An 18,915-nucleotide genomic window follows, 5' to 3' on the forward strand; every position below is an offset into this window, starting at 1 on the left:
AGTCCGTCTGAGGTCTCTCTGTCTCAGGAATTTGCTTAGAAATTCAAGACATTCTCATACAGCAGTTACTCAATGGATTCTATGATCTATTTTAATTCATGTAAGCACTGTTTTTATTAAGCAATTACTAATGCCTCATGCTTCACAAATTACACTCTGTTCCATTTTTAACTTGCCCCCAACACACACACACACACATAAACACACACACACACGCATGTAGCATTTACACATGATTCTTCCTGCATTTTCCATGTGACTTCCTGAAAGTCCCTGTATTTTCCTCCTTATATAGCACTCTGCTGAAATCTCATTTCTTCCATGAAGTATTTACTGTAAAGTCTGTATATAGCATTGTTCTATTATAAGGATTTTATATTTGGTATTAATTTTATTTTGGTTTGGTGACTCATTCATATAAATATAGTTATGTGCATTCTTTCTATGATAAAAATAATAAGTGTTTTTAGTGATGACGTTTTGGTATCTATTCCATGCTAAAAGTACTCCTGTATTTACAGGGAAGCTGTTATTACAGAACTTATGATTAGCTTATGTATTGCTTGTGTATGTATTTAAATACCATTACCTTTGGGCAGAGACTGGATTTCCTGTATACTTGATATTGCAGGTTATAAATTAATGTATAAGAATATAGACACCAATAATGATTAATACCAATTTCTATACATGGAAAGAAGAGGGAAATTTTGGGGGGTGACAGAAGTATTTGGTTAGAGTGTGGGTTACCGGGATGTATATATTTGTCAAAGTTCATCAAAAATTACATTTGGATTTTTGCATCTCACTATGTATAAACTACACCTTAGTAAAAACTTATAAATATAAAGGAGTGAGATACTGGAATTGTTAAAGCAGAAAGGAGAGAAATCTTATCTGAAAGTGTATTATTGAGGTGTTCCCAACTTTGCTATGGACCAAATTTGGAGAAATACTGGAAAGGAATTTTTCGATTAAAGTTGTGTGGCTTTTCAGTCTCCCATGCTGGCTTTGTTTTACTCTAAAAGTTTACTTGCTCTTGTCAACAGCAATATCAAATGGGGCTTTCTAAGTAGGGGAAATACATCCAGGATATGATGGAGGAATGAAAATTGGGTCCACGGGTTTTGATGTTTAGAATATGTTTATTTCATAAATAATATTTTTCAAAAGCATGGTGTCTAGTTGGCTGCATATAAAATCTAGTAAAATAGACATTTATAATGAGCAAGTATGTTTATAAAAATATGAATTTCTTACATTTGAAAATATTTTTATTAACATCCAAAACTAGGACAGAGAAATGTTTGCCAGGAACATTTATAGCTAGAAGACATCATTTATCTTTATCCCTCTGCCTAGAATACTTTCTTCTCACTTTTCTTTCTGCCAAGTCCTTAATCATTCTTAAAGACACAGAAAATATTACTTTTTCTGTTAAATATCTTATATTTCCCTGAGGTAGCCACATCTTTCCTCCCCTCCAAATTCCCTCATCTTTATCAGAGAGCACATGTCATGTTTGTATGTAATTATGTTGGATCACCTTTGTTTCCCCAATTAAACAGCAAATTCTCAAAGGTAGACTGTATCCTATTTACCTCTTGTGTTACTACAGTTCCGTATATTGTGCTTGGGACAGAGCAGATGGTTTAAAATATCTGTTAGGTTAATGAAAATTTTAGTTGAAAATATATTAAGGATGATCTTTACATTCTTTCTATCAACCAGCATTGACCAAAATAGAATGCCGCAAAACGATACATTTCTTGTGAAAAAGCTTGACATAAAAGGAGAAAGTGGATGTTTGGCTCGTGAGTCAGATTGTAAAAGAGCTCTTGATTGATAATTCAGTTCAAACACGTATATTTCTCATGGTAAAAATATACCCTCTAAAAATATGTCATCTCGTCCTCTTGCCATTCTCCCCCTTGAACTCTGTGCTCTAAATCACCAGACTGAATTCAGAGGCGCTCATTTTTCCTATGTTTGGCATGCTCTTCTCTGCGTAGGAAACATCCACCCATCTTCAGGACTAAACTCAAATGTCTTCTCTTTTATAAATCCTTACTAGTCTACTCTGGAATACTTATCTGTATCTTCCTCTAACAGCCAGGAGTACTTGGATACAGTTTTATAACAGCCTTGTCACTTTGTGTTTATTTAATTATTCATTACTACTCTCAGATGGTATCTCAAGGCTCAACAAATATGTTATGATTTGTTTTTTTCCACACCGTGCGGCGTGCGGGATCTTAGTTCCCCAGCCAGAGATCAAACCTGTGCCCTCTGGACTGAGAGCACGGAGTCTTAACCACTGGACCTCCAGGGAAGTCCCTGCTATGATTTGAAGAAAAGAGTTGATGGGCACTGGTTTCTACTCTCTAGTTCTGCAAACCAAATAACTAAGAGATAAAATTCACAGCAACGTGAATTCCCTCTCAATCTATATGAGCCTAAAAAAAGGCAAGAGATAAAACTTGAATATGATTATATAAACTAATGCTGATTGTTCTTTGGATTATAAAACCTTATCAATTTATTGTTGTATCACCAGGGCCTAGAACTGTACTTGATATATAGCACAAATCAATAAATAGTTATTGAATTAATAAATATGTATGGCAGGTTATATCTGAGATTCTTAGGGATGATCTGTGTCATGATCTTGTTTGACATATTCCCATGACATGCAAATGGGTGTAATGTCTACATGGCTGTCAGTTCTACCACTAGCCTGAAAATTTCACAGCAGGGGGCACCATGCTTAGCTAAGTATTGACTCTCCAGCACTTATAGATGTTCATTAACTATTGTTTGAATATTGTTAAAGGCTGAAGTCCTAAGCATTTGCAGAATAGGGTATTATTTTGACATAAAAGAAAAAAAGTCCTACTTATTTCTTTTATTGCAGTTATATAAATTTTCTTTTTAATAATGATTGGATTCATTAATAATCAAATTAATGATCCCATTAAATGGCTTATTTGACATATTGAGGTAGGGATAATAATATTTTTAATCAAATATCTTGATATTGATATAATAAAATAAAACATGATATTTATATGTGTTATCTATAAGTAAATGTTTAAAACTTTTAGAAGTTGGGAGTTCATTCAATTCATCCAGAAAAATGTTTTTGTATAGCTCAATATAGTGCTCATACATTCTTATGATTGAGTTAGAGAAAGGAATTTACTCAGTGGCAAATTTTACATTCAGAGTTGCAAAGAAACGCCCCCCTAAACCAAAATCAAAAATGTTACTTTTATCTTGAATGTTTTGAGTTTTCCTCTAATACGATGTCATGGATAAATGTTGTCTACACCTATTATGGCTATACATTCTTAAAAAAAACTGTTCTCTTGTTGATACTGCTTTTAATTAACTTCATTGGAAAATAAGAAAGTTTCCATTTTGATTTTTCTGATCTAAGGAAGAAAGGAGAGGATCATATGGCTATATCTGGTAAGATCAGAAAGGAGAACTATGTTGAGGATAATTTAAAATATTTGTACCACATAGCCTTTGATCTGTTGGAGTAAAGAAATCTGTTAAATTTAAATAAACTATCTAAACTAGTGAATTTTAACTCTTTTATGTAAAGGTAAGCGCAATCGGGTTTTGAGTCTGAACATCTTGGATGACTATGATAGCATCTAGAGCTTTGGGATGGCTTTGGATCACTTATTATTAATAACATAAAATCCCTTCAGGTGAGTAAGTCCATGTCCCCATGTTCCATAATGAACACACTAATCTAGATCAGCGTTGTCTAATACAACTTTCTGTGATGATGGAAATGTTCTGTGTGTGATATACGTACCCTTGTGTTCACTGCAGCCTTATTCACAATAGCCAAGATATTGAAGCAACCTAAGTGTTCATCAACAGATGAATGGATAAAGAAGATGTGATACACACACACACACACTCACACACACACACACGCACAGGAATATTACTCAGCCATTAAAAGAAAGAAATCTTGCCACTTGCAACAGCATGGATGGACGTAGAAGGTACTATGCTAAGTGAAATCAGTCAGAAAGAGAAAGACAAAAAGAATATGATTTCACATATATGTGGAATCTAAAAAACAAAACAATTGAACAAATAGAACAGAAACAGAGTCATAGACATGGAGAACAAACAGGTGGTTGCCAGGGAGAGGGTGATGAGGGGATAAGAGAAATACGTTAAGAGGTACAAAGTTCTAGTTACAAAATAAATAAGTCGCAGGTATGGTATGTACAGTGTGAAGAATGTATGTAGTCGATAATAATATACTATCTTTGTATGGTGACAGATGGTAACTAGACTTATCATTTTGCCTAGAAGGACAAAGAAACTAAGCCAGTCGACTGGGTTAAGTGGTGGGAGATTTTTCTTTTCTTACACAGGTTTTTCACCGCAGCCCTAGTTTTCACTTTCAGCGGCTCACTCACTCCCTTGCCAGTGGAGCCTGGTGTCTGGCCTCACATTCTCCCCCAACTCTACCTTTGTGGAAGGCAGACTTGTCCTCTGCCTGGGTGGATGAGAAGCAGTTGCTCAGCTGGGTAGGGTAAGAGAATCTGGGGGATAACTGCTCCTTATGTGAACAGGTAGCCTATCTTAGTTTTATTCTTAACTGCATCTTTACTTTCAGGTACATGGTCCCTCCAATTTCTGTGCCTTTTTAGGCTTCTGCAGCTCAGATGGCCTTGCTGCTGGCCTTTCTCTGCTGCCAACTCAGGTCCAGGCTCCCTCTACTCTGTTAAGTTCGTTCACTGGCTTTTCAGCTTCCAAAATTTGACTGCTGCCACATCTTCTCTACCATTTGTTCTTGGGCATTTATGCTCTTAAGAAAATCCCTTTATCACCATTTTCCTGAGTTTCAGGAGGGAATAGAAGAAAATACCTATATTCAATCTACCGTGTTTCTCTCCTGTATTTTTCATAGTCATTCACTTAACCCTATATATTGTCTCATCAAGGACTCCTGCCTGGGCTTTAACCATGTTGAGTCTGGACCTCTGTCATCATTTTCCCAGCTCCCTACCTTTTTCTTTGATCGGATTCATTGACGTGCCCCTTTCTCAAGTGAATTTGAACTATGCTCTTCCTTATATAATGTCTCAATGGGCTCCTCATTGACTTAAAAACAAAATTCTACTTAATGAACTCAAACATTATAATCCATGCTTCTGGATACATTGGCTCATTGTCATTAAAAAGAAAGAGAGAGAGGGCTTCCCTGGTGGTGCAGTGGTTAAGAATCCGCCTGCCAAGGCAGGGGACACGGGTTCAAGCCCTGGTCCGGGAAGATCCCACATGCCATGGAGCAACTAAGCCCGTGGGCCACAACTACTGAGCCTGCGCTCTAAAGCATGGGAGCCACAGCTACTAAGCCCACATGGCACAACTACTGAAGCCCATGCACCTAGAGTCCGTGCTCTGCAGCAAGAGAAGCCACCACAATGAGAAACCCACGCACTGCAACGAAGAGTAGCCCACACTCGCCGCAACTAAAGAAAGCCTGCACGCAGGAACAAAGACCCAATGCAGCCAAAAATTAAATAAATAATTTTTAAAAAAAAGAGAGAGAGAGAGAAGGAGAGAAAACAGGATTATTAGTTGCAATAGCCAAGGGGAAGGATTGTGACCTCAGAATCTACGTCTCCCTTTTCTCGTATGTTCCATATAGTTTTTAGGTTTCACTGCAGTGAACTTTTGTAATTCTGTCACTTAATTTGTATTTACTACCACCAAATATTGAACCAAAACCTATTCGATTAATTTAGCATTTTAGAAATCAGAGTTACAGAATACATTATTTTCATTGACTATTTTTTTATAACTGAAATAGAAATGAAGCAGGTTTATCGATGACTGTCTAAAAGAAATACCTCAAATTTGGTTAAAATTTTACATTGTAAGTGTCGACTAAAAAATTAAGTGCACAACCTAAAATTTGAGAGTTATGTTCTACTTGGCGAAAGTTTTTATGACTTCAAGCCGGGGAGGCAGCATCTCAAGTAACCCTGAAAGAACTGCTCTGAAGAGGTGAAGGGAGAGCTAGGATATGTAGGAGTTTTGCAAAAAAGGGCAGGTAGTAAGAACAAAAGATTACTGTTAATTAAAGAAAACTAGAAATTTCAAGTTAAGGCATTTAGTGCTTTTCTATGCGTGGGAAGATGCAAGAGTCTGGGCTCACTGAAATTATCCCTTTGATAAGCACTTCGGCTCTCTGGGGCCAGTATCCTGTGTTTTCCCATCCTGAGTTTCCTCAGGGCTCACCGTGGGGAGTGGCTGCAGTCTGATGGCTGCTAGATGGCAGGTATTGTTTGTTTCCTTCCTGAGTTCCCTCAGGGCTCACAAGCTTACCTTAGGTGATGGCTGTAATCAGTGAGGACTGTGACATCCTTTGTTTAGTGACCTGGCAGGCAATACCCCATTTCTCATAAGGTATTTTATATTGTTTAGAAGGCAATAAATGCAAATCCAATGTAAAATACCTATCTGTAGTTGTGATGACGATTTAATAACAATACATGGATTAAAGGCTTTCTTATCCCCCAATCCAATACACTCAAATCATTCTTTAAAATGCACATATTCAGAATAACAACATACGGTAAACATGAACTTATTTGCAAAGCAGAAATAGAGACACAGATGTAGAGAACAAACTTATGGATACCAAGGGGGGAAGGGGGAGGATGAATTGGGAGATTGGGATTGACGTATATACACTACTATGTATAAAATAGATAACTAATGAGAACCTACTGTATAGCAGAGGGAACTCTACTCAATGCTCTGTGGTGACCTAAATGGGAAGAAAATCTAAAAAGAGGGGAGATATACATATATATATATATATATATATATATATATATTAAAAAAACTGGTTCACTTTGCTGTACAGCAGAAACTAACACAACATTGTAAAGAATTATACTCCAAAAAAAATGTTTTTTAAATAAGTCGTATTTTTTTAATTGTATATAGGCTTTGCTTCATTTGGAATTGCACTTATAACTTTCTATAATAAAGATAATCAATGTTTATATCAAATGTCTTATCACTCAACCGTATTAGAGTAGACACAAACATTATTTACCAAATACCTGCTGGGAACTATTCTGAACATGCATTTCCTGTATTACACACACCCTCAATGTTCTCAGCCACAAAAGTCGCATAATGTGGAGTTAAAGTTTAATAGGTCTTGCTGATAACACGCATTGATGGAGAGTGGCCTGACCTGCTCAACTTGTTCTTAATGACAAACCATTCAGAGCAGACGTCCAGCCAGACATCACCAGTCACCCAGAGAGCTGGACGAACACTGGCTTGTTTTTGTTGCTGTTGTTGTACGGTTTTTTTGGCCTCACTGAGTGGCTTGGGGGATCTTAGTTCCCTGACCAAGGATCGAACCCCGGCCCCCTGCAATGGAAGCGCAGAGCCCTAACCACTGGACTGCCAGGGAATTCCCAGCGGTGTTTTCCTATTTACTAGCCACCGCGCTTCAGATGGGCAATCCCTTTGAACATTGTTGGAATCCCTTTAAGCAAAGTCTATGTAGGTATGTGTGAATTTAAGTTTATTACAAATTTCAAAGATTACAAAAAACTGTTATCTACTTATGTATCCTTATACAGCCCAGGCATTTGATTTTACATGATTTCTAGAGGTTTATTTCAGCAATTACACCTAAGAAAAAAATTAGTTTTGCCTAGCTACCATTTATTTCTCTGATATATATTTATTTAAGCAGCCTTGTAAATTAGTAGAAAAAATCCTGACTAGTAAATGTTGAGAATACAGCAGTGACAATGACAACCACAATAGAGCATATCACTATAGAACAAACATGCAATAACTTGAAGATATTGGCTACTAGTCCGTCATTAATTGTTTCTTGCTCCGAACAAATTCTAAAGTAGCTTTCATCAAGGTTATCTAAGCGTGGAGCCATTGACCATTTTTTCCTCACTACTAATTTCCATACAAGATTATGTTTAAATTCAAAATAGAATCGACTTAGGTTACATAATTTTAAAAGATTCTGTGGAACATGCCTAAACTTCCTCCTTGTAATGATTCTTTGAGAATAATCCTGAGATGTCTAAAAGATTTGCTTAAGGAGAGACCATGTGCACATCACCGAACCAATGAAAAAGTACCGCATGCACTGAGCATCACTTGGTACCAAGTAGTGGAGGTCTCTAAGGGGAAACCACAAATGGCTTCTTCCCCATCACGTTTCTGTACAAATTAAGATGTAGGCATAAAGGAAGAGTAAAACTGGCCTCATCACTGGGGAATAGCTTGCTTTTAGGTTTGCTCCCAAGGAAAAGAGGCAGGGCATGCTTGATTTTTTCTTACTAAACTTATCGATCTGATAAGTCTTTCCACTTGGGGCTGACTAAGTAATGGGGCAGAGCAAGTCCAGATGTTCCCAGAAAATTCCCTAAGAATTGTCATGGAAAGTAAAGAGCTGGGGGGCAGGAGGGGGGGAAGCGTTTTCCCTAACACTAATGATTGTGAGCACCAGGCTTTGCCCCACCCGCCTTGGTTATTTATAATTAGAATCCACCATATGCTTGCTGTTCTCTTTCTTTCTTTCTTTCTTTTTGCGGTACACGGGCCTCTCACTGTTGTGGCCTCTCCCGTTGCGGAGCACAGGCTCCGGACGCGCAGGCTCAGCAGCCATGGCTCACGGGCCCAGCCGCTCCGCGGCATGTGGGATCTTCCCGGACCGGGGCACGAACCCGTGTCCCCTGCATCGGCAGGCGGACTCTCAACCACTGCGCCACCAGGGAAGCCCTCTTTCTTTCTTTTTATTCCTTTCTATTTCTTTCTTTCTAGGGGACCGGTAAAGTGTCATCTACTTAATATTTCTAAAAGCTTTGCCTCACATAGTGGGGTTTGACAATATTCTTCTGTTTCTGTGTTGAAGGGTAAAGATGCTAAGCTGTCCTGTGATGTTCTATGGTTGTAGTCTTTCCCATGCACTACAGGAAACGTACATCAATCTTCAGATGGTCCAACGCCTTAATCAGATCCTCTACGTCATACGCTATAGCAAAAGGTTAGAAACTACTGTCCTCTAGGGAAGGCAGTATCTTCCTGGCGTCTTGATCAGTAAACATGGTTATTCTGTGTCTCCAAGAACAGACTGTCTTGGGAGAGTAAAGCTCTGTCCTATTCCCCAGTTGATTTGCTGCTACCATTTAACATGAGTGTCTTGGATTTACCTCATTCCTAATCACATCATATGTCCAAGATGCCTATAGATGTCTACACAGAAAATGGATAAATCTGCTTCGTCCTGGTTGGACCTTGTCTAAGACTTATCTCTTATCCAGGGGATGTGCGTGGAGGGGCTTTTCCAAGTTCTTAGCAACTTTCTTCCAAACCCTCCTTGTATGCTGCCATCTCTTTGACTCCAAACAGTCCTATATATTTGGATTTTTCAATCTAATGAGATTGAGGGTGGGCCTGGGGGTTTTGGGGGAAAGGATGACCTATAGATGACGTACTTTTGCGTGGGTATTTCTATTCAACATATATTTCTTGGGCATCTGCTATGTGCCTGGCACTGCCCTAGGCTCTAGGGACATTAAGACAAATAAGACACAAAGGTCACATTTAGTTTGGGAAGGGGGTGGATTATAGACATTATCTAATTTTTCACGTTCTCCTATTGGGTAAAGTCCGTAATATATTCCCAGGGGGTACAGAACCCAACAGAAAAGATAAGAAATGGAACAATGGAACTTTTCAACACTTCAATAATTTTATCTATGAGGACATAGATAAAATCTTTCAAACTGGAGTCTGAAAAATCTTATTTTCCCTTAGAGTAACCAGCAGACTAGTAAATGATAGACCTCACCTGAAATAAATGTCCTGAGGGGCTGATGTAAACGTTGTCTACTTTTGAAAACAGTAGGTGCAAGTTCACCCTCTTCTGAATCTGTTCGTCATCTTTCTTAAACAAGAGAAACTCAAGAAGCCATAAAACTCCCACCTTATTGATCAGCATCCTTTCAAAAGGATAAACCCAGGCCCACCTTATTGGCCCTCCTAGACTTCATTCCAAAATGAAACTATTTTCAACTTCTTCAAGCCTTTTGCTTGTTGTGTGATCCTCTGGGAACCTTAAACATTAAGAACCTCTGAGTCTTCATCACGTCATTCCCCCCAACCTCCCTTTGCACTTTTTACCTTTTCTGCATTATGAGCTTCAGAGTGTGTAAATGGTGATGAGGTGAATAAAATTTATCCCCAAAATATTTTTGAGTGACTAACGTTTGCCAGAAACAGTGCAAGGTGTCAGGGATGTGTAGTGAACCTAACAAACATGGTCCTTGTAGTTGTTAAACTTCATCTAGTGGAATAGAACTAAAATACATAAAGGCCCAAGTAAACGGCAATTGTAACAATCCCTATAAAGGAAACACACGGCGAATACAGGCGTAACTTAAGAGATCCTGCAGGTTCGGTTCCAGACCCCCACAATAAAGCAAATATCACAATAAAGCAAGTCATATGAATTTTTTGGTTTCCTAGTGTATGTAAAAGTTGTTTACACTATACTGTAGTCTATTAAGTTCACAATAGCATTATGACTAAAAAAGGGTACATGCGTTAATTTTAAGAATACTGTACTGTTAAAAAATGCTAACCATCATCTGAGCCTTCAGCAAGCCGTAATCATTTTGCAATAGTAACATCAAAGATCACTAAACATAGATCACCAAAACAAATATAATAGTAATGAGAAGGTGTGAAATATTGCTAGAATTACCAAAATGTGACACAGAGACAGAAAGTGGGCAAATGCTGTTGGAAAAAAGGCACCGATGGACTTGCTCCGTTCAGGGTGGCCACAAACCTTCAATCTGTAAAAAACGTGAAGTGCAATAAAGCAAAATGCAATAAAATGAGGAATATCTCTACAAAACTATGTGACCAAATTTAGACTGGGGTATCAGGCAAGGTCTTTCTGCAGAAAAGATGTTTCAGTTTTGATGTGAAGGATAGTAAGACACCATCCCTCATGACAAGGTAATATGGAGACTTGCATTTGGTGTACTCATGGAACATATTATCATTCTAGGAAGTCAAATATGAAAATATCGTTTCTGATACAGACCTTCTTCAAAATTGTATGAGAGAAAAATTCTGAATCCTTCAAGTGATTTAATGCGGTGACTTCAGTTGAAGTTGTAATGAATGGAGGATTAGTAATCACTTGAATTTCGTTACCGAAATAACTTAACGCTATCTGCAGCTATCATTAATCTCACTGCAGAGTTCAGTTAGCATTATGAATAAGGAAAGCATCTTTCTATTTCACTGATGATGCTTGATTTTAGCTCAGTGTTATTTATGGTGTTTATGGCTTTTGCAGTGTTCGTGTGTTTGTCTTACCTATGAGAAATATCCTTGCATTACACTCCATTGATGTACAGTTTTTATATTTTATGTGAGAGAATAAAACATGATGGGTTTTCTATTTTAATATTCTGGTCATTTTCTCCCATATGAAAAAAAATCCCAACAACCTAAAAAATGAATAACAGTGAGGGAATAATAAAACATCTGAGGTTCCAGGGACAAGGGCGCTCCACCTGACAGTAGCTTGAGCCAGAGATTTAACATTTTTGGGTGCAAGTTAGGAAGCAAATAAAATGATTCTAGCAAGGAAGAAAGAACAGGTGCAATGTGCCTCCCAAATAAATTCCCATCCTAAGTCTTGCTCTTCCTTGTTTTTCACTTAACAGTCACCAAAAGTTACCACATTCCCACTTGCTAGTTTATTAAGTTAGTTTCTGCCTTAAATTTCTATCTTTTGTTTTGTCATTTGTCCCCCAATATTTGCAGGGCTTGGGCCAGAACACAAATGGAGACCCACATCCAATACAGAACTTCTGCTGATGGACCAATGAGGTTTAAATGAATAATAAAAATAAAGACATGTATAATTTATAATTACTATTTACTCTATGAAATTTGTTGTTGATGCCATTTTAGCAAAATCACTAATTATGTTGTTGTAACCCAGATTTCCATGTAAATTATGTTCTATTGTCAGTAATGATCTAAGGAGTAAAGAAAGAAAATAATTATACAGCATTGAATCCTAGAAGCAAAGTCAACATTCAAAAAAATCTGAATGAAGCTCTAAGTCTTCAAGAATGTTGCTATTGTAGCCCACCTGGAACTTTGCCTAAAATCTGCTTTCCACCCCTATCATTTTTGTCTGAATATTAGTGCCTCCTTGCAAAGCTGCATTGCTCCAGGCTTATCTTCTCAAGCTTAATCCATTGACAAGTGAAAAAAAAAAAAAAAAGAAAAGACTAAACATTCCGTGAAATCAAAGACAAAAAGTTGATCACAATTAGTTTAAAAGAAAGAATATGTGGCTGAGATTACCATTAATATAGTATCTGTGAGATCGCTCATGTTTTCATGGCGTGTGTGTATTCGTTTCCAATGTGATTTCCCCTATTAAGTGAAAAAAAAGTACTGTATCTGATCCAAAATATTTTCTACCAGTAAAAAGACTCCAAGTTAAAAAAAATTACTGAGGTGGATGAATAGGAAATCTGAAGAGAGACGTCAACTGGACAGACCCCGTCTGTGCGTCAGTTAAATTTGGTACCTCATTCATTACAGTATTTACTCCTGGAGCCAAAGGAATTTCACTTATGATTTAGATTGCCGTGTATCCAGGTTACAACAGGATGACTTGGGGCATCTCTGATACCTGCAGAATTCAGACAGTGCCCATGAAACCTACTAGGAGAGTCTGAGAGTAGGTCAGGGAAACTGGTGTTTGTGCAACTTCTATTAGGAGCCAGGTATGTGTCAGACTTGCTAACATAAGCTGTCTCGTTTCATTTAACAGTATTCTACGGAGCCCATAGATTTAACTGTCAGAACACATGTGGGTGGTCATTTTGATTGCAAGGATCAGCAAATCTCTCTGGCTCACACAAGGAAGAGTCTAGTAGTTCTTAGGAATTTAAGAAAAAAAAATTGTATAAAACCCTTAACAACGGTTTCTGTATCATCTCTCCACTCTGTCTCGACAATGACTCAGCACTTTTAGGCTCTGCTTCTCCTGGGTCTCTTGTCACTTCCCTCTAAGTTGTCAGATCAATCAAATCATTCTCTGTCTATATTTTCTCTGTCTATAGCATCTACTTATTAATAATTCAGCTCATTCATAATCATCATATGACTCACAACATTTTTCTTTATAATCTTTTAGTTTTTCTTCCAATTACAAAATTCTTTTTTGCATGTCTATTCAAATTTCCAAGAGGGAACGATCTCACTGGCAGAGTTCTTTCTTACTAAGCAGTTTTTAGACCTCAGGTTACATCATTACCATTGGCAAACTTACGGATCAACTACCTTTAAGTCAGATTTGCAACTCTGGGCAATCAGCTAGGACCATGAGAAGGTGCCAATACAGGTCAATGGGAAAAAATACTCTCCTCAACGAAAGGTGCTGAGAGAACTGGATATCCACATTCAAAGAATGATGTTAGATACTTACCTCATACCATAGACACTTATCTCACACCATATACAAAGATTGACTCAAAGTGGATGACAGGCCTAAATGTAAGAGGTCAAACTATAAAACTCTCAGAAGAAAATATAGGTATAAATCTTTGTAGGCTTTGAGTAGGCAATGACTTCTTAGATATGACACCCAAAGTACATGCCAGAAAAATAGGTAAACTGGAGATCATCAACATTAAAATCTTCTGTGCTTCCAAGGACATCATCAAGAAAGTGAATTGGGATTTCCCTGTTGGTCCAGTGGTTAAGACTCCATGCTCCCAAAGCAGGGGGCCGGGGTTCAGTCCCTGGTCAGGGAACTAGATCCCGCCTGCCTCAAAGAAGATCCCACACAAGGCATCAAAGATCGCACATGCAGCAACTAAGACCTGGCACAGCCAAGTAAATAAAGAAATAAATATTGAAAGAAAGTGAGTAAACAACCTACAGAATGAGAGAAAATATTTGCAAATCATGTATCTGATAAGGGACTTGTACCTAAAATATATAAAGAACGCTTACAGCTGGATAACAAAAAGACAAATGACCCAACTGAAAAATGGGCATAAGTTATGAATAGACATTTCTGCAAAGAAGATATACAAATAGTCAGTACGCACAAGAAAAGATGTTCAATGTTAACAATCATTAGGGAAATCAAAATTAAAATCACAATGAGATACCGCTTCACACTCATTAGGATGGTTATAATAGAAAAGATAGAGAATAAAGAATACTGGGGAGGATGTGGAAATACTGGAGTCCTCAGACACTGCTGGAGGGAGCATAATATGATGCAACAATTTAAAAAACCAGTTTGGCAGTCTACAAAAGGCTAAAGTTACAGTGTGACCCAGTAATACTCCTTCTACGTATATACCCAAGAGAGTTGAAAACATACATCCACATAAAAACTTACATGTAAATATTCATAGCGGTATTATTCGTAATAGCCCCAAAGTGGAAACAATCCAAACGCCCATGAACTGATGAATGGATACATAAAGGGTGGCATATCTATATGATAATACATTTTCAGTAATAAAAAGAAATAATGGACCTATACATGTTACAACATGGATGAACCTTGAAAACATTATGCTAAGTGAAAGAAGTCAGTCACTAAGGACCATGTAAGTAATTAATTATGTAAATCAGTTGATATGAAATGTCCTAAATAGACAAATCTATAGGTACAGAAAGTAGATTAATGGTTGCCTAGGCTTGGGGGAGATGGGGTGGGGTGTTGAGGGTGACGACTAAAGGGCATGGTGTTTCTTTTTGGGGTAATGAGAATGTTCTAAATTTGATTGTGGTGATGGTTGCACAACTCTGGGAACATGGTGAAAGCCACTGAATTACACATTTTAAATGAGTGAGTTGTATGGTATGTGCATTATGCCTCAATAGAGCTGTTTCTTAAAATCACCATCTTTAGTATATTCATGAAAGATTACATTGAAATCTGTTTCTCCCCCAGTTGCCGTCAGAGTCTGCCATCCAAGCTAGAAACTTGAAGCACATCTTCAATTCTTTCTTCTCACTCATCCCTCAGTCCACCTAGACCACATCCATTCATTTTCTAGGTCTTTTAGATTCAACCTTCTTCATATCTCTAAATCCTTCCTTTCACTCCATTTTTATTCCCACTGCTTGAATTCAAGCCGTAATCATGTATTCCCTGGATTGCTGTCTCCTTCTGGTCTTTTTTCTCTTGTCTTTAATCTAGGCTTCCTCCTGCTACTGCAATGATGACCTTCCTGCAGCATCAATGTGATTTTGTCCGTAGTAACTGCTTACTGTGGCAGATGTCTCAGCTGACTGCAATGTCAAGATGGACAATATTCCAAGCACATTTTTTAAAACTCCCATTTACTACTGAATAACATTAAGTTGCTCCTTGATTAACCAATAATCATATTTTCATTTGGCCATATCTATCAGAATTAACCATATTAATGATCATTTCAGAAGTATCCTCTACATATTTCTATGAATCAAAAGTCGGTTTAACCCAAACAGATGATTGTCAGACATCTCTCGCTTTTAATGTTGGGCAGTCACAGAGTTACAGTAATCACTCTATTTATTTTGCAAAGTTATGTACTTTGTCTTTGAAAATTTAGAAAACTCTGAAATTTGGAGACATCCTGTAAGAAGGCAGTTACCCTTTGTATACACAAATATAAGATAGAAGAAATTATTAATTAGACAGACAAATAGGAGAAAGTGTGATTCCAGGCAACTTAGTTGTATTTTTCTGCTAATTCTCAGAAATTGAGGCAAAAGGTATTCTTTTTGTACATTGCCCTGAATGCCAATAAATAGGGATTCTTCTGTAGTAGAAAGGAAGTTAATTTTAGGGCCAAGCCCTTCCCACCTTGTTTTTTTCTGTCTTCATCGTTAATACATAACACACTTGAGCAACTGTCTTTCTTTTCAATGGGAGTGTCTTCCAGTGCCTCAAGAAAGAATTACCCTAAGATGCTGAGCCTCAATAATTAGGATTGAAACGTCAACAGCAAATATCATGTAATCTCTATTCCTATCACGTGGGAGTGAGACTTTTTCAAAAACATTCCCAAATGTTTGTTACTCTTGTGCTCTCAGCATGAAAATACACAAAATAAACATTCCCAAATGTTTATGTTACTCTTGTGCTCTCAGCATGAAAATACACAGCCAGACTCTTTCTGACACACATAGCTTGTGTCCACACACACTCACAATGTTTTTGATATGAAATAGTATTTCTTGAAGCCATATTTCAAAGAGCTGTCTCCCTGCCTTTCTTCTCTAGATGTTTTGGAAAAGTTCTGAGAAACTATGGCATCAGCAAATAAACTTGACCTTGTTTAGCCCTTCTGAGAAAGTAAACTTTAAAAAATTACTATAGCTCATTTAATTACCATTGTTTGAATCTACTGAATACACTTGAATGAACTGAATATGAAATTGCGGAAAATGAGTATGAAATTTACCTATATTTTAAATTTAAAAATTAAATTGAAAGCTCAGAATATTATCATTCTTGGACACATGCCTTTTAATATTTTATTAGACATAGAAATAATTAGCTTGAGACAGTGCTTATTCTTACAGCAGGGAATCAGTGGAGAAAAACGAAATTTTAAAAAATTTGTCAGGGGGCTTCCCTGGTGGTGCAGTGGTTGAGAGTCTGCCTGCCGATGCAGGGGACACGGGTTCGTGCCCCGGTCCGGGAAGATCCCACATGCCGCGGAGCGGCTAGGCCCGTGAGCCATGGCTGCTGAGCCTGTGCGTCCGGAGCCTGTGCTCCGCAATGGGAGAGGCCACAGCAGTGAGCAAAAAAAAAAAAAAAAAAAGAAAGAAAGAAAGAAAGATACATTAAAAAAAAAAAAAAATTTGTCAGGGGCTTCCCTGGTGGTGCAGTGGTTGAGAGTCCACCTGCCGATGCAGGGGACGCGGGTTCGTGTCCCGGTCCGGGAGGATGCCACATGCCGCGGAGCGGCTGGGCCCGTGAGGCATGGCCGCTGAGCCTGCGCATCCGGAGCCTGTGCTCCGCAACGGGAGAGGCCACAACAGTGAGAGGCCCGCGTACCGCAAAAAAAAAGAAAAAAAAAAAAAAAATTGGTCAGTGCAACTTAAAAACGAGGACCGTTTTAATATGATGTGAAACTGGTACTTCCAGATTCCAGCTACACAGATGAATTGCAAAGCAATGAACCAATTGATTTAAAAAATTATCTGATTCAGTTCCAACAACGGAAATTTTCTCTACTCACATAATTTTAAGTTTACACTCATGTTTTGCTCCCCCTCCTTTTTTTGCTTTTATGCTCCCTTTAAAAACGGGTCTTTAAATAGCAATAATTTTTATCTTCTCATTTATTTTTCTCACAAGTTTCATAATGCTGAAACTGGTGCACATTTTCCTAATATTTCAAAATACTCACATAGTTTCCATCTCTGTGTGCCACTTCCTAATAGTGAACTCAAACTACTAACAACATGTGTCACTTACTCACTGTCTATCCAACACTGACAATATCATTTATTTAAAAATTTTATTGTCTTTTCCTCCAATAAAATATTAGCTCTAAGAGAGTAGAATGAAATCTCTCTTTATAATGGCTGTAGCCCTGTATCTGGAGGAATGTTTGTCATAGAGTGGTTGTCCAACGGATGTGTGTAGGATGAATGAATGAATGAATGAATGATTGCAGATGTGAGCCATCGTGTATGGTAGTTTTTGTACTGGGATGGTGGGGAGGTGGTGGTATTTGAGCTCTCATCTTTTGAATAACAAGCACGCATTCACCGGGTGGGTAAAAGGAAAGCATCCCAGACAGAGGGTGGAGAATGTGTGGGTTTATTGAAGGAAGGAAAATCTGGTATTTTGGGGAACCGAGAGTCATGATTAGCTGAAGGATAGGGTGTATCAGACAGACTTGGATTATATAGCAGAAGAAAGAGAAAAAGGGAATGAATGAAGGGATTTAATGATAATGTATGGAGATGAATATGTTATTAAGTTCCTGGATATATTGTTGTTCATAAGTTTTATATACGACTATGCTGTGATTTTATCATTTGTTCTTATTTTACTCTCTTTCTTTTTTTTCTTGTAGAATATTTTTTGGATTCTGTGCCAATTCCTTTATCACTACGGAAAGTTAAATCCTTTTATCAGAGGAACCAGTGATTAGATAAAAGCTGTGTATAATTTTCAGGTCACTGAAAGAAGTCTATTATTGGGAGAGCAGAAATGTACTCACTCACCAGTATTTATTTCATCCACCTTTACGTGCCAGGTATTGTTCTAGACCAGGGTCAGCAAATTTTCTATAAAGTTGAGGCTTTACAGACCTAATATGGTCTCTGTCCTAATTGCCTAACTCTGTCATGGTAAGGTGAAAGCGGCCATAGACAATACATACATAAATAAATGTGATTGTCTCCTATAATACTTTATTTGTGGACACGGAAATTTGAATTTTCTATACTTTCATATGTCACAAGATAGTCTTCTTTTGATTTTTTTTTAAAAATCTGAAAACATAAAAACTTGTCGTTAACACATAAGCCACATCAAAACAGGCAGCGCACATCTGGCTGTGAGCTGTAGTCTCGCCAAGCCCTGCTCTAGACGCTGGGAATGCAACCAAATGAAAAAATGTCTCTACGTGCATGAAGCTTACATTTTAGTTAGACAATAATCACATTTGGGTGCTGTGAAAAAAATAAAGCAGCGTAAGGAGAATGGGCATTGACAGAGATGTGGCGAGCCTGTGTGTGTATGTGTGTGTGTGTGTGTGTGTGTGTGTATGTATTATACTAAATTATGTAGTCAGGACAGAC

Source organism: Grampus griseus, assembly GCF_964374135.1.
Source record: "Grampus griseus genome assembly, chromosome: 18".
NCBI classification, from domain to species: Eukaryota; Metazoa; Chordata; class Mammalia; order Artiodactyla; family Delphinidae; genus Grampus; species Grampus griseus.